The following is a 15,156-nucleotide window of genomic DNA, read 5'->3' on the forward strand; positions in this document are numbered from 1 at the left end:
AATTTGACATTTACACTAAAAATTCTCTTTCAGAAAGAAAATGTTTCTATTCCAGTCTAGTGGTAGGAAACCTCTGCAGGCAAAATGGGCATTGCTGAGGTTCCTACTCTTAAAATTCGTTTCATGGGCTCTTTGAGTGCTGGGGCGGTTTTCACTGTCTTTATCCCTGACAGCCAGTGCTTTCTACTTGTGAAAAATGACAAGTGCAGAGATACCAAGCCAGCTGGCATCCACAGGAATGGTGGGGCTGTTGCCTTAGTTTTGCTGCAGTAAGACAATTCTGCAAGCTTCGCCGAAAGTCATGGTTTCCAGCAGCTGTTGTGATTTCAGTGCTCCTGTTGTGCTGCCTTTTTGTCCCTTAGTTATTCATCTCTCCTGCTGATGTTGTCAGAATGAGACACCTTTCTCTGGAAACACCTGTCACTTCAGTAATAAATAAGCAAAGCTTATCAGTGATGGACTTTCTACTGATGACTTTCCCAAAATTATCTGGACAATGATCAGTCAGTCCTCTTAAGATGGGAAAGGTAGATTGTGTTGAATGGGCTTGTGTTCTTCTCTGCTAAGGTGTGTGTTTGTTTGCTTTTCCACTACTGAAGAGGTATTTTCACTTTGGAGCTAGAAACACAACCTAGTTTATTATACCTGAGCAGCAGAGGGAGCTGGCAGAAGAATCTAGCTAGTCAATAGGTCAAACCAACGTAGGTGGCAGCCTGGCTGGGTGAGTGTAGGGAATGAAGGGCAGTTTCATATTTAGTTTTGTAACATTTAGTGCTGGTTGCCCTGAAAAATCCTGATGGAATACGTAAATAACAAACCTTCCTATACATGTAAATTTCTGAATGGCTTGGGTTTTCCTCCTCCTACCTAAGGAAGTCCAGTCCCTCTAAGAGATGGAAAACATCAAACCTACTGGTCCCAGGGACTCCTTCCATTCAGAAGGCCACTTGACAACTTGGATCCAGTCAGATCTCACATGGTGAGCGGGAAGAGCAGAAGACTCCCTTTTAACTTCAATTCACATTCCTCTCACATCACACATTTGCAGGACGGATGCTGATTCCCTCCCACTTTGGGATCCCATGTACCGGGTGCTACTGGGTGATGGATCCGCACGCTGCTGTCAGCCTCTGCTGGTGCCCTGCTTCCCACAGCGAGGGGGATCCAGCCTCTGCCCCCCCCCCAATCCCATCCCTTGGGCTTTTCTCTGGACTGCTGTATCTTTCTTCACCTGCCAAAACTGGGCTCACTTTTGCAGCTCCAAATGAGTCTAACTTAAGGATACAACCAAGTCTGACAGACAGATATATGGAAAATGCCATATGGAATATCACTGGGTTTATTACACAGTTATAAATTGTAAAATGTTGAGCGCAGACTTGCCAGGTATCAGAACAGAGGGTGTGGGGAACCAGACGCCGAAGATCCAAAACATACTACCTCCCACCGCAGTCAAAGGCAACAAGTCATCTCGTCGTCAGGCTACTGGGATCAATCCTGCATTGACAGATGACTAGGATGGAAGGTACAAGAGGTTTTTAATATCTGGTTTCTAGAACTCTAAGACAGATGCCAAGGGAAGGATTCCAGGGTCTTAGGAAGAGGAAAGAGCTTCCTCTAGCCAATCCTAACAGCATGGCTCTAGAATTAAAACACGTTTCCTGACATTAAGGAACTGGTATCCTTATGAGTCCTTTGCCCTGTCCCTCTGCTGATTCAGCAACTCTCTCTCTCCCCCCCACTCCCCCTGCAGCTCCAATTTGTAGGCCAGAACCTACATCCTCTGGAGCAGCCTTTTGGGAGTCTGTTTTCCTTTCTTATGGCCTTGGCTGTGCAAACTCAATGAAAATGCCATGCTCGGGTTGACTCCAGGCACCAAGCACCATTACATACTTTTAGTACAGGCCATTGCAACAGGGCTGTTAGATGACATCTGGTACGGGGGTAACCAAATTCTGCCTTTGAGTTCAGACACACTGATCTGGTCTCCTAAGATCCTCTATGGGCATCCTCTAATAGTAATATTTTTCCAGTGAAAAGCCCTTTGATCTTAGCACACAGCTTCATAGATTGGAAGGAGATAAGGGAAGGAACAACTCTGTGTTTTTTAAGTCTCAGCAATACTTGGAGCGTTGTATGAACTCTCAGGTCCTGTGTGGCTTTGTGCACTCCCTGGGTGTGGTTTACCCACTTCATTCATATCTCCTGTGGCCCAAGGATCACTTGGCATTTCCTAGCTCTTTACAGCAATCTTGGCTTTCTGGCCAAAAGGCTAAGGGCAGTAAAGCAACCTGGAGCAATCCCCACATTTTGGCACACAAGAGTACAGACTCATTTTCAGGAAGAATTTGACATGAGTCCAGGCCAGGTCTTTAAGTACACAGGCTGTTGCTTTTTTGATTTTTTTTTTTTTTTTTTTTGAAACATACACTACTGAAAGGTTGGACCCTCAGACAACTCTACTAGGTTGCACATACCCTTTAGATGATCCTATCCCTACATCAGCAATGTTCTCCATCTATTACTGAATCAGATATTAAACACAGGACTGGTTTCACCTATTTTATGCTCAGAGGAAGACTAGGATTAGAACACTAGGATGTGCCACAGGAGAAAGGCAGCCTGTCAACAGATGTATGTTGTTACCATACCTGGTAACACTGGTAACGCTGGTGTAACACTGCAGCAGAGTGATCGGAAGTAAGGCCGGAGCACTGTCGGTATTGTAGGGTAGGGCTGCAATTTGTGCGTGTGTATGGATGGGAAAAGATAAATGTAAGGATCTAGCATTGTTCTCGGCTGTGACCAGTACCATTGACCTTTCACAGTCTGGGCAAACAGATAACATGAGAAAGAAATGCCTAGTTCAGAGTGTGGATCTGAGGCAGGAGAAGCACAGAGAAGATACTGGGGTTCCTGGCAATAGCGCTGCTTTGTTTTTCAGTGAACAGTGTCTGCCTCTGTCATAAAGTTCGTTCTTCTGTTTTATCAGTGCACTGTTCAATGAAGTGCTCAAAACCCCCCTACCTAAGAAATGACAGAGAACCGTTGATCTGAGGTAAAAATTGAACTGCAAGTGAACCACTTGTCTTTTCCATGTGTTTACTCTGACCCCAGCTGATTTCTACAACTGTCACTTAATTAATAATCTTATTTCATTTAATCAATCAACCCATTGCAGTTAATTGAAATGTATGTATGCAAAATGGCAAATGCTTCTCTCAGGAAGGGCCTTGAGGGAACGTGCTGTCAGCAACAGTGCTCTGGAAAGCTTGTTCCATTTATTTAAATGAATAAATACAAATCCTGATGACTTCATGGCCTGAATATTAATGCAGGTAATTAAGCATGCTTATTCTGGCATGTAACAGCATGCCAGGCCCTGGCCTGGGGAGGCTCCATAAACAGAACCTTCTCCCTGAGTATCTTGCTATTGCCTGTGGTCCATGAATATATTCTTGGCCTTTGATTTATCTCCACAGAAAGGTGGGAAGGGGAGGCATGAAATGGGTCAGATGATAGGAAAGATAATGTGCAGGACACGGATGAAATTTCCTCCTTCTTTTTGAGTCAGCTTGTTAATATCTAGGTAGTGGAACAAGCCTGGCACATTGCTTTGAAATTGTAACAGACTGAAGAGTGGCTCCTGCTGCCTGGTCGTTATGGTCTTGCATGGATATGTTATGACTATTGGCAGTAGGCTAGAGTAGTCTCTAGCCCTCTTTGCAATGCACCTCTGGGAGTCCTTCCAAGTGAAGTCTTGCCCAAGTGAAAGCAGCAGGACTGGGCTTGAAGCATGCTGCCCAAAACACTCCTCCTGACCTCTGCTGTAACACTGCCATAGCACCCTGCAGCAGTGCTCCCTGGATGAGAGGAGCAAAGACACAGCCTCTGGCCTCAGGGTAATCGTTAGCTTTAGTTTGGCAAGGGTCTGTATGTACCTGGGGCTCTGTCTATGCTGCAGGCTGTTGAACCAGGCTGCAGTGACCTTTTCCTTCAGGCCCACTTCACCACCTCTACACCATGCAGTGGTCTGCAACAGAGATGACCCTAGTACCTCATCAGGCACATCCACCTCTGCTCCAGCAGTGCCTTTGTCCCAGTTGCTCCCAGCAGTTAGTTCTAGGTCCAACTACTCTGTACATGGTTCTTCTAGAGTTATGAGCTTTAGGATGAGGTTTGGATATTTCAGGGAAAGGAAAACCTTTTTAAACAGTTGGCAAGACTCTGTCCCTTAGGAAAACCATCACTCATTTCACTCAGGAGCACATTTCCCTACCGTCACAAGCCCACTGAAGAGTTTCTACTTGGAGTCAAGGCCAAGAAGTATGTCCAGGACAAGTTGTTGCAAGAGAAAGTTCACACATCTCCCAGTCATAGCACTGAAATGGTTCCAGGTGGTGGCTATCCTTTTCCAGCCTTCTACCTCCATTTACAGGATCAGTTAGAGACAGTTCATGTAGAAATGTTGGTTTCCACAGATTTTATCTGATGGAAGTATAAGAAAATTACACTGTGCCTCTCTGTATGGTTACTCCCAGCACCATGGCTTAACCTTGCCTTTTTACAGCTGTTTTTCTTATAATCCTCCATAATTGTGGAGATTTAAAGAAACACGCTGTAGGTCAGGTATAAGTCCGTGTCTTTACTTGTTTACCCGTATATGCTTTCCTCATATCTAGCCAGATTCTCAGCTGCTTGGTTTTCATTTACAACAGCAGAAAGCATTGTATTTGCTATGGGACTGTGGCAGGGGAAACTGCAACCCCTCTAGTCCAGTTGCCAGAGTCAAATTAAGATTAAGAAGGGGTCAGTGGTTTTTAGAAAACTGCATGGTGATCAGCAAAAGAGTAAGCTGCTACCATAAAACAGCGAGTTTGCTGGGCAGGGCTCTGCCAGCAGTTCTATGATTAGTACTGCCAGCACACACTTGCACAGATGCATGTCTGGTTGCTTGGCTAAGGGTAGAGATCATTCAGTCTTCTTTCCCCCTTCTCTGCAACTTTCAAGACAAGTATTAACTGCAGGACACACCACACAAACCTCTGTACAATTGACTGGCCATATGAAAAATAAAAATCAATAATTCATGAATTAAAATTAGTATTTCCGTGCTCAGCAGTTCTCAAGGAATGGGTACAGAACTCTATATGATACACTGAACAGTCTGAAGTCTGCATTCTTTATAGGGACTCAGCACTGAGTTTTCTTCCTGGGACAAGGGAAAATAGGTTTCCTTCATCTGCTAATCTAGAGCAAAAGCTTGATGAGGAAAAAGGCCATCCTAATAGGCTACAGGATCAGATGCACTAGACATAAGAACTTAGTTCCCCAGTCCAGCATCAAGAACGCAGGCCAGACCTGATGCTTTGAATAGAGGGACAGGAACACCATCAGCCTCTGGAGTTCCTTGTATGTGAAAGCCCTCCAATCCAAGTAAAGGCTCTAGTTCCCTGCCATAACAAATAATCACAATCACCAGTTCAGAAACAGGTTATAGAAAATTCTTTGAAGATTTCCCTCACACACTCAGTTCTAGCCACAATGACAGTCTGTCAGTACTTGGTTGATGGTGAGGCTTTGGGCACCAACTCCTCTTCCTCTAAAGTATAAGCTTTTCATCTATGTTTGTCTAATTCTGAACAGGTTTGAGGCATTTCTCTCATCAGTACTGATGATTTTCGCCAAGAGATTACTTAAAGAGCCTCAGTGAATCAAAAAGTCCTCTAAGCCAGGAATGAGAAATGTGTAAGAGTGCAAGCAGAGGTGAAAGTCTCCACAGACCTCCTAAGAAAGTTTCTGGACAGGTTCTTATGAATAGGAGAAAATGAACAAAGGAATTAAGAGCTTGTGGGAAATGGTTGACCCAGCATCCCTGCAGGAGTAGTATAAATAGCTGCCCCAATTCACTGCATTCACATTGGATCAGTCTGCCCTTTGTCAAATCTTGCCTGGTAAATACTTGAAAAGTATCTCAGCAGCTGCTCTGCCGGCTTCAGGAAAAGGCTCAATCTTAAGTTCAGGGTTTCTTCCTGTTCTGCACCTCTCCACCAAATAGGCTCCCATAGCCTGGCTTGGCTGGAAGAGCTAAACCAGACCCTAATACAGTTAACGTTGTTGACAACCCTACACTACGCAAAGGAGCTAGCTCCAAGTAGCAAGCATACAGTAAGTACTGTGTTCTGCACTAACACCAGCTTGAACTGAAATGGTGCTTTTATCTACCTTACAAACTGCATTTCAGCAGGATTCACTAGCAGGACACAGCCACATGCTGATAGTTTTTCTATCTTTGGCTCACCATTCAACTCATGAGGGTTTTCTGCTCAGTAAAACCTGGCACAGTGTGACACATCCAACTTCCTTACTTAACACAGATGCACTGCAGTGTAGCCCTGACTGAAGCACTTCATCCACTCTAAGTTCAGTACTACTCCTTCAAATCTTCAACAGGCTGCTAGAACAGAGCCCACAGATAAACCAGCCACAGCCTCCACCCAAATCCAGCTAGGGCAATTCTCCCCATCTTTAGTACAGAGCACTGATATTGTGAGCCTCTGTTTGCAGATATGTCTTCGTCAGCTAGCTTGGAAACTCCCGGTACATACACATGAACACAGGTGATTGTGCTGTACACATGTGCAAGATGCATGCATGGAAACTCTTTGGTAATGATGCAGCATTAGTATTTCTGGACATTTTGGTTCACAGGGAAGAGAATTCAGAGGTTGCTTGGGAGATGCCCAGACAGTCTCAGATTTCATTAGTGGATAAAGCCAGAGCATCCAGAAATCTGTTTGCTGCATGGACTGTTGTTATATACGCTCGTGACAAATTGGAGGAGCCAATTTGTATTAAATAAAAGATTGAATTTATTAGCAAGCGATAAGAGAGCAAAACGGCACTGGGCGGCCGGGGAGACAGTGCTCCACCAAAAGCTCGCCCCGAAAATGGGGAAGAGTCTCTTTCTTTATACAGTCTCTAGTTCCTGTACACGTGGTGGCTGGTATCTTTGGCATTGTGTGCGCTTGCGCCATCAGTTGTTAGGTGGTCGTAATCTGCCTTCTGGTGGTTGCTGGATGAAGGCCGAAGTCTTCCTCAGCTGTCCTTTAGGTGACCTAAGTCCCACTCATGCTCTATAAAATGTCTTTCTACATACATTAATCATCAGTATGCAGTTGTTTTCTTAACCGGATACTCATGAACAAAGTTAACCCTTTCATTACAATCCCCCCTTTTCTATTTTATCCTGATTTTGTTCATTAAATCGATCCAATGCTTCTTTTGACCGCCCGAGGATAGGAGTAATTCCTCCGTCCCTGATTTGTTCATATTGCTTTTGTAGCAGCATTAAGTGTGCAGCTTCCAAGCGCCCTTTAACAATAGCAATCAACTTATTAAAAATGCATGGCCCAAAAGTCAAAAATAAGATCAACAAAATAAGAGGTCCTGCAATAGTTGACAATAGGGTGGTTAACCAGGGTGAATAATTAAACATAGACTCATACCAGCTCTGTTGTGCTTCCCAGTCTTTTTTTTCGTTTTTCTAACCCCTCCCGTAGCTTGTCCATTGTATCTCTAACTACTCCAGTATGGTCAACATATACACAACACTCCTCCCGTAGGGCTGCACATAACCCCCCCTGCTGCATGAACATTAGGCCTAAGCCCCATCTCTTTTGTAATACTACTTCTGATAAAGACCTAACAGACTGTTCTAGGGCTGTCATGGCTTTTTCTATCCTAGCTAAATCCTCGTCGACTGCTACCCTTAGGGATTGAAATTTTTGATTTTGTTGTACGAGGGAGGTTATTCCTGTACCAGCTCCAGCAGCTCCGACTGCCATGAGGGTTGCCACCGTGAGGGCTGTAAAGGGCTCACGTTTTTGTATGTGATGGGCCTGAGTAGTTTGATAGTCATAAACGAAATCTTCGGGATGGTAAAGAAGCCTAGGTATCACAGCTACTTGTATACAATATTCAGTTGTCCAATTAAAGACCTTTAGGGATATACAAGGTGTAACCCCAGTTTGGGAACAAATCCACTTAGTATTATCTGCAGGAATTAACCACTCAGCTGTTATTTCTCCTGATTTGCGAGTTGTGTTACACAGGTGTTGTTTGTCTTTTGGGACATTTCCTATACACTTTCCTTTTCCCGATACTTGGGACATTGTTATCCCTTGCTTACGTCCAGATTCCTTATTCCACAAGCACTGAGCTGGATTTGTTCTGTTGGCCTTCTTAAATCTACTGTCCACCCCAATAGCTTCATAAAAGGGTGGCCGAATGTTGTAACATAACCAACAATGCTCAGTTACATTAGGGTAGGTGGCATTCAGTACCTGATAACTGGCTTGAAGCATATCCCACAATGGGCTGACTTCGGGTGCAAGAGTCAAGGGTTTGATTTTTGTTGATACGCCCAGGGTGTTATTTTCAGTGACGTTTATGTTACGAAAGATTGTAACAGTATGTACAATACTGTTACTATCACCTTCCTCTGCTATGACTGGATTTGGTCCCGTCCCACACCAGACGGTTCACTGGGCACCGGCTCCTTCCTTATTAAAATTATTCCCCCTGTATCAGTGCCTGGTTCCCAAAACCTGATTCCCCAAGTTCTCCCTATAGTCCATCCTAGATCCTCAGGTTTCGAAATGTTAAGATAAATATGCCAACATGTGCCTCCCCGAACCGAACCTTGAGGCCCATAGGTGGGTTTTTGACATCCTGGCGGTCCCCATCCTACAGTTAAAAATTGGTCTTTTCCTCCCCCTGGTGCCCATTCTGATGCTATTGTTTCACAGCCCCAATATGCACAGTAATATTCAGCTGGGTGATTGCAATATCCTTTTCCTGGATTATTAGCTGGACACATATAAAAGGCTTTACGCTGAACTGTATACTTGCGAGTATTCTCATCAATGGGGGCCCATCCATGGTATGACCTTACTAGGGAACTTAAGTGTGCCGTGAAAGAGGGAGCGCCCGAGGTAATTCTGTTTTGTATGACAACTGAGTGTTCTAATTGTATTAGTGACCATTTGAAGGGTTGATGGCTGACATTGCCAGATACCGTAGGCCCAACAAGCAAACACCACAGTAACATCATCCAAACATGGATTGCTGGTGGGGTTCCCCAAGGAACACCAATAGGTATCGATGTCAATTCCTGATTATCTCTTTGCCAGGGCATACCCGGTCGGGCTCCCAGAGTCCATTCTTCCTCTCCAAGTGTCTGTTTCTCGCTATTACCCACCGATGATCTCACGGTGTACTCACACGCCCTTTTCCGTATGCCTCTGCCTACTTCGCCTACTCCGGTGCCTGGAGCAGCGAGGTTCCTCATCTTCTCGGCAGCAGTCGTACTTCTTAAGGGCGTGTTTTCCACTTGCAAAGCCCTTACGGGATTTAGCTCCTCCCCGGGAACTGTGCAGAATATTTTATATTACCTGGGAAATGACAAGACACTCGCAGGATTCAGGGTTATAGGAGCTTCGGGTTGGTTAGGGATTTCCCATAGCTACCCCCCTGCCCCGTAAGGCAGACGTGTTTAGTCCCCTTCTCCTTTGGGTACACTGTGTACAGCCGTCCCTAAATGGGTGGCTGTTCCTACAGTGTGTCCACCAGCATTCCTTACACAAATTTTATTTAAGAGCAGAAGCCATTCTAGTGATACGTCTAGCTTGCTTCCACATGAATCTGATAGCACACCGCCTTATAGTTTCAGGCCAATCGTTCTCATATACTTCCCAGGTTTCAGGTACTAATAATTCCCACCCACAAATTAGTCTATTAATTTCCACTCTATTCAATTGGTCTCCACGGGGGAATTGGTACTCTCGACACTTCATACAATAATAATGTCTCCTTCTAGAACTGCAATACCATTTCTGACCGTACTTTACACAGTTACAAAACACCCAACTCCAATGGTTGTGGTTACGATGCTTTAAACACGGAATCCCGCTAAAATATTCTGGTGGTCTAGGGACTTCAGTCTCCACTTCACAACAAAAAGGTAAGTACTGAGGAGTTCCCGCTAATTTATATATATACCAGCCCCGCTGGTTTGATGAGGTATCCGTTCTGTACGGCAAGGAGTAAAGTTCACCACCTGTAAATTATCTCCAGGTGATACCTGGAACCACTGGTATAAACTAGGTTTTACCGTTCTTCCAAAAGGATTCATTCATTCATGCAGTTCCTTTTTCTTCCTTATCACTAGTTTTAAGTAAGTCCTCTGAAGTCTTTGCTACTTCCCACTGATCTCTGGGTAAAGGTCCTTTAATTCGCAAGGCGTGCGTCCATCCTCGTTCTGCAGTCCGGAAAGCAGTTTCTGTGGCAAGTAAAACAAGAATGGGCCCCATTTACTCGTTCGGGGTCTAACTTCTTAGTCCCCTTGTTTATCCAGTGTCCTAAATATTTTACCTCCTCTTCCACAAACTGTAGTTTCGACCGTGATACCTTGAGGCCTTGAAGGCTCAAGAAATTTAACAACCGTATGCTTTCTTTTCTGACTGTCTTTTGATTTTCTCCTGCCAACAATAAGTCATCCACATGCTGTACTAGCATGACCCCATCTTGTAGCTGGTATTCCTGTAGAATCCGTTCCAGGGCTTGTCCAAATAAGTTTGGGGATTCCGTAAACCCTTGGGGAAGTACACTCCACCTTAATTGCTGTCTCCTATGAGTGTCTGGGTCTTCCCACTCGACGGCAAAATAATCTCTACATTCCTCCTTTAGAGGGCATGACCAGAATGCATCCTTAAGATCTATTACACTATACTATTGGTTCTTGGGCCCCAATTGGCTCAATAGGGTGCGTGGGTTTGCCACTACCGGGAACCGGCTGACAGTCCGTTTATTGATTTCCCTTAGGTCATGCACCAACCTCGGATTTTTTTACTGGTAAAATCGGGGTATTAAAAGGGGACATGCAGGGTTTGAGTACCCCCTTTCCTAATAGTCTCTCGATCTCAGGTTTTAGTCCCCTTCTCCCTTCATTAGATAAGGGATATTGTTTAATTCTCACTGGAATCTCGGGGTTCTTAATAACCACCTCAAACGGTTCAATATCCAGTTTTCCAACTGTTTTGGGAGTATACCACACTTCGGGGTTAATTTGCTTCTCCTCCACCTCTGTAAGGGGACAAAGCCTGATTTTTAACTCTTCCTTTTCCATGTCCACCTGAATCCCCATTTCTACGATTAAATCCCTACCTAATAGGTTATATTCCGCTTCAGGTACTAACAACAGCATTCCGATTCCGTATCTGCAACTTGATTCCACCGCCACATCTTTTATAACGGGGACCCTAAAAGGTTCCCCTTTTGCTCCAATTACATTAACTTTATCCCCGGATATTTTACATCCCGGAGGTAATGATTGTACAGTAGACCTTTCGGCTCCGGTATCTACAAGAAAGGTCACCTCCTGGCGCTGAGGACCCACTTTTAAAGTTATCAAGGGTTCTTTCTTACCAGGGGTCCTCAGCACATAGAGCCCCTGACCCCGCTAATCCTCCCGGAACGCTTTTTCATCCTGAATCCTTTTTCTACATTCTCTCTTCATGTGTCCTTTTTTCCTGCAATAGAAACATTCTACGGCTTTATCTCCTCTCCTCTCGATTCTTTCCTTAACTCCCCCACCAGGCCTACCGGGTCTCCTTATCACACCCTTCTGTCCTTCTCTTACCGCTGCAACCAGCAGCCTAGTCTGCCGCTTTTCAGTTTCCTCTTCTCGCCTCACATACACCTTTTCTGAGCTTCTCTAAGTAATTCATCCAACCCCCGCTCCTGCCAGTCCTCAATTTTCTCCAACTTCTTCCTAATATCTCCCCACGATTTGGCCACGAACTTAGTTTTCAGCAACGCTTGTCCCACAGGAGTGGCAGGATCTACCCCAGAATATAACTGGAAGCTTCTCCTTAACCTTTCAAGCCATTCTGTTGGGGTCTCATTTTTTTTCTGCTGCTCACTAAAGGCTTTATTATATTCTGTCCTCGGGGAACAGATTCCCGTATCCCCTGAATTATAATTGTTCTCAAGTCTGACATATTATTCCTGTGAGCCGGATCCTGATTATTCCAGTTTGGCCGATTTAAGGGCCATTTTTGATCTGCCGCCGGGCCAGCCTGATGTTGCTGGTCCCACACTCTCATCCCAGCCCCTCTAATCATGTCCCTTTCTTCTACGGTAAATAATATGCCCAGGATAGACTGTAATTCATCCCACGTGTACAAATTCGGTCCCAAGAATTGATCCAGCCTCTCGGCTACCCCCAGGGGATCATCTAACAAACTCCCCATTTCCTTCTTAAATTCCCTTACATCCTCTGTATTAAGGGGAACTGCCACATACCCTGTTCCCGGTCACCCCTGTCCATCCCCACCAGGCACTAACATTTCCCGAAGAGGAAACAATCTTTCCTCTCCTCGCCTTATTCTATTACGTGCAGACCTTCTGGGAGGGGGTGCCGGGGTCGGGGAATCAGGTTCCGAATCGGACCCTTCCTGGGCCTGGGCTATTTCCTGACCTTGGGGTGGGTCCTGAGGCGGAGGGGCCTGAGGGGCATAGGGAGGGGGCCAAAGGGGGTCCTCATCATCTTTTCGAGGTTTATCTGGTCTGTTTTCCCTTAAGGCAAAGAGGAATGACGGTTCCCAGGATTGGGGAATTCATAAGGCAGCATATTCACTCTCCTCTGGGCTGGCTGGTGGTCTCTTATTGTTTACTCATATATTTAATTGTTGACACACCCAATCCTCAGAGGACCCGAACACGGGCCAGAGTACATGAGGATTGCTGAGAGGTTTCCCACCCCAAATCTCAATACAATAATTAATCATCTTTTCCTTTCTCCTTGGTGAACTGTCCCAATATCTTATCATCAGGCCTAGGGGACTATCTGGGGGTACGTCTGGTAACTTATCTTTCTTCCCCGTCCCCACGGGTCCAGAGGGCTTGCTTTTCCTCTGCCCCATCTTCCGAGGTGCCCTTATCCACACACACACTCACTTCCCCTCGGTCGTGACTCGCTCCCTCGCGGGCTACGAGAACTGCACTACGGGAGGGTCCGCACTCGCGTGATCTCAGAGAGACCGCTCACACAGCCGCACCTCGGGATAACCACCCCAACCAAACGGCTCACACCTCATATACTCACCCGCTCCTGGGTCTTCGCTTGGTCTTCGTGCACAAAATTTAAGGGGTCCTGCAGGTTCTTTTGCTCAGTTATCGTAATTTAAAGGGGTTCGTGGGTCCAGGGTGTGGCCGCGGCACGTCCTCAAGACGGGGCTATGCGGGGTAGGGCGCCCACCGCTTGCGAGGGTCCGCACCAAAGAACCTGCATCCGAGTCACGGCACCAAGTTTGTTATAGACGCTCGTGACAAATTGGAGGAGCCAATTTGTATTAAATAAAAGATTGAATTTATTAGCAAGCGATAAGAGAGCAAAACGGCACTGGGCGGCCGGGGAGACAGTGCTCCGCCAAAAGCTCGCCCCGAAAATGGGGAAGAGTCTCTTTCTTTATACAGTCTCTAGTTCCTGTACACGTGGTGGCTGGTATCTTTGGCATTGTGTGCGCTTGCGCCATCAGTTGTTAGGTGGTCGTAATCTGCCTTCTGGTGGTTGCTGGATGAAGGCCGAAGTCTTCCTCAGCTGTCCTTTAGGTGACCTAAGTCCCACTCATGCTCTGTAAAACGTCTTTCTACATACGTTAATCATCAGTATGCAGTTGTTTTCTTAACCGGATACTCGTGGTTTTAGATAAGCGAAGAATGTCCCTACCCCCACGTGCGATTTCATGAACAAAGTTAACCCTTTCATTACACTGTGACTGGACAGAAACAGAAAGGACTGTAATGAGCACGAGTGTACTGGCTACATGCCCATCCTGTCTGATGGGAACATGAACCCTTGCATGGTAGGCACAACGAGCCAGGACAGCTAGTACTCCAGAGAGTCAGAAGAATTAGCTGTGCATCTGAACAATTTTATTTTTTTTTGTGAACAGTAGCACTGTTCGGCAGATATAGGGAAGCCAGCTTTCAAATTGTAGGGTACCATCCCCACAGAGAACTGGAAGGAAAGAGCTGTTTCACTGTGCAGCTTGGTCCAACTGAGCACAGCCTTTCTTCTGTACTTTTCACCCAGGAATTGGGTACTGATCAGGGAAGGAGAAAAAAACCCAGTCAGACCACAGGTTGCTTTTCACAGAAAGGACTTGTAAAATCTTTGCATAACTAAGTACTTCATTTCAAAGCCTGCAATAACCAGACTTGCAGCTCATAAAAAAAATTTTAAAAAAATCCCAGCAACAGTTTCTCCTGCAACTTTTTGACTTCCAACAGCAACTTCAGTATTCAAATTATTCCTCTGCAGGCAGGCTGCATGTCACCTTAACATCAAAAGTCCATGTCAGGCCAGATGCCTATCCTGAGTTGCATTCAGATCTCCTACCTCTCTAAGGGCCAAGTGCAGTAGCAGGCATGGCAGCAAACAACATAGAAGGGAGAGCCTGCCTACTGATTTGATCAGGTACATGAAGGTACGATTGCTTTGCATCCTGCTTTAGGGAAAAAGACATTGTGTTCTGCTAAAAATCTGAAATTTACAGTAAATCATACACTGAAAGCTTTTTTTTTTTTTTTTTTTCAATTAGATGTTGCAGCAGCACTCAACACGGGAGTAAGTCACAGCCTGCAGAATCTGCCCTCCCTCATGTGCCTGCAACGATAAGTACCTGTTGCATGACAAACACTATCATTCCAGCGTTCTCAACATTAAAGGCTCAAAGCCTGATGAGCTGTGAATGTCTTTGCTCCACAGCAGAACAAGGAACTGCTTTGCAGAAGTGCTCTTTACATCAAAGAAACAAGCAAACAAGAATTGATGCTTTTCAAGTCTAAGCTAAGGCTTATAAGCTGCTGGTAGGCACATAATAAATAGCACATCCTTTCCAATCGAGATGAACCTGCATAGATAAGAATGAGTTCAGAGTCTAATGTGTGTATGACTTGAGATAAACTGCACCACTCTCCTCTTTTCTGTAACCTCCTGGTAATACACTGGTCCAAGGCTAAAATTACCTGTCTCAGATGCTGGCCTTTTCATAGACTGCAAGGAATAAAATTCCATCTTCAGCCCTCATC

At 45.3% G+C, this 15,156-nt stretch overlaps 1 long non-coding RNA gene across 1 annotated transcript; it reads right to left on the bottom strand.

The window, feature by feature from the left end:
* Positions 1 to 6,848: 6,848 nt before the first annotated feature.
* On the bottom strand, positions 6,849 to 13,835 carry LOC142034833 (uncharacterized). Its single transcript, XR_012651751.1, has 2 exons — positions 13,169 to 13,835; positions 6,849 to 10,342 (listed from the first exon to the last, which is right to left on the bottom strand). It is a non-coding gene; the product is annotated as an uncharacterized LOC142034833 (long non-coding RNA).
* Between the last annotated feature and the right edge of the window lie 1,321 nt (positions 13,836 to 15,156).

The sequence above is a fragment of the Buteo buteo genome, chromosome 9, assembly GCF_964188355.1.
Source record: "Buteo buteo chromosome 9, bButBut1.hap1.1, whole genome shotgun sequence".
In the NCBI taxonomy this organism is placed as follows: domain Eukaryota; kingdom Metazoa; phylum Chordata; class Aves; order Accipitriformes; family Accipitridae; genus Buteo; species Buteo buteo.